Source organism: Chrysochloris asiatica, unplaced genomic scaffold (genome assembly GCF_000296735.1).
Source record: "Chrysochloris asiatica unplaced genomic scaffold, ChrAsi1.0 scaffold00063, whole genome shotgun sequence".
In the NCBI taxonomy this organism is placed as follows: Eukaryota; Metazoa; Chordata; class Mammalia; order Afrosoricida; family Chrysochloridae; genus Chrysochloris; species Chrysochloris asiatica.
In genome coordinates, this window is record NW_006408581.1 from 9,571,582 (window position 1) to 9,573,991 (window position 2,410).

Sequence of the window (2,410 nt, forward strand, 5' to 3'; positions counted from 1 at the left end):
GGTCACTATGAGTCAGCACCAACTCGATGGCACCTAACAACAACAATGTGGATAAGCCCAAACTAATATTTCTTTTCTTTGCCATACATGTATAACATATGTAACAAAAGAAATATTTTCATGCAAACTTATAAATACCCTCAAAGACATAAGAAATATGTAGGTAAAAAGGAAAAAAATAGTTATTTGTGAAATGTTTTATTAAAGAAATGAAAAGATTAGGTGACAAAAACTATATACATTGGACTGTTTTATGAATGAAATTAATAAACTGGATACCACCAAAAAACATTTTTACAAACTCTAAAATTAGGTCAAAGGTTCCTCCCAGAAGTCCTTACAAAAATATTAAAAATGAGAATTTTTATAAGAAAAGTTGGATCTGAAATAGAAAAACCAAAGTGTCTGTTTAGAATCCCAGAAGGAAAAAAATATATGGACTCAATGGGTAATAGTTTGTGTTATATTAGCTGAATATATATAAGGATCAAGAAAGAACAATAAGAATTGTAACTTGTAAGTTCTCTATAGAACAATGCAAATTAAAATATGATATTAAAGATAATATTACAAATGGAACATTTAAAGCTTAAAGGATATGAAGACTTGAATAAAATATCAGTATGTATATCATAGGAATCCCAGAAGAAATACAAATGGAGAGGTGTGTATAAGGTGTATAAACTAAAAATATCCATGATTGAAGTAGAAATGCTAACACTTTAGTTTTTTAAAGATAGCAAAACATGTTTTTGTCTTTTTTGTTGTTGTTGTTGTTGTTTTTAAAAAAGGATAGCCAGAGAAGAGGATAATGTCTTTTTCCACAATGACAGTGAAATTTAAGTATATACATTATAAAGGCGAATAAAAGACCCACAAACTATAGACTCCTAGAAAACTAAGAAATGTGTCTCTTACCTAGTATCTAGCTGTGTATATAGTTTATTTAATGTAAATTTAAAAGGAGACTAGAGGTTCAAGATATAGAACATATTAAGTATTTTGTATCACTCCAAATATAAGGTCATAATAAAGGTACATTTAAAGTACTCATAGTCTCAGAAGGTTTATCACTTTAAAACACCTGAAAATACTTGGAGTAATTCTATAATTAATAAGAAATATGTACAATATTGGAATTTGAATTATGTGTGTTTGTGTAGATGCATAAAATAATCTATAATCTAAAATATTGAGGAGTCTTACTTTTATAATAAAAATATACAACAATTATAAAAAGTTTGTTGTTGTTTTTCTATAGAAATCGGACTGGATAAACCTCAGAATTGTTATGTTTTATTTATTCTTAAGCCATGAAGATTTAAGAAATCAAGGACTATTAAATAATTGAAATTAAAGAAAGGAAAAGCAATTTTTATGAAAAAAGCAAAAACAACCAACAGCAGCAATAACAAAAATAATAACAATAATAATGATAAAAATTGATCTCTTCCCTAGGAAGATTGGTGGTTCAAACTCACTAGTCACTCCTCAGAAACCCTATATGGGTCCCTAAAAGTCGGAACCAACTACGTATCATTTAACAACAACAATCTTCCCTAGTAGAGATGTTTGAAGTCTGGGCAGTGATTTTTTTTTTTTTTTTTTTTTCTAGAGGATAGAAGTAGAGGAATTAAGCAAAGTATGGCATAAGAAAAGCACACATAAAATTTTAGGGTGACATGAAAATTTTAGTGTTTACCCTGTGTCTTCAACAACTGATGTCTACTCTACAGAAGCTGGTATGAGAGAGATATCCTGATGGATGGAAAGCCAGAAACAAAGCTTCAAGCAAGGAAACTTCATGGTGATTCAAAAAGCTTGCAGCCAAATCCTAAAGCATGGAAAAATTACCCATTAACTAAAATACAGCAGTTTGGCTAAAAAGAAGAGAGATTGCTGAACTTTTTCCAGGACTCAGATTTTAAGTACCTCTAACAAAAAAAAAAAAATTCCTAGTCTCTTATTTTTAAAATTTGATATCTCTTGGTGTTGTATGATAAAAGTCAGTTTGAACAGCAAAGTTGATGGTTCACACTCAACAGCTGTTCTTTGGAAACCCTATACAGGGTTTCTGTGAGTCAGAACCGACTCATCAGCACTTTCTTTTTGTTGTTATTACATGCCATCAAGTCGGTATCAATTCATAGCGATCCTATGCACAACAGAAAAAAACAACACTGCCCAGTCCTTCCCCAACCTCAAAATATTTGCTACATTTGAGCCCCCTGTTACCACTGTGCCAATTCATCTCGATACAGATCTTCCTCTTTTTCTCTGACTTTACCTAATATGATATCCTTCTCCAGGGACTGGAGCCTCGTGAAAATACGTCCGAAGTATGAGAGACAATGTCTGACCATCCTGCTTTTCAAGGAGCACTCTGAATGTACTTCTTCCAACACAGATT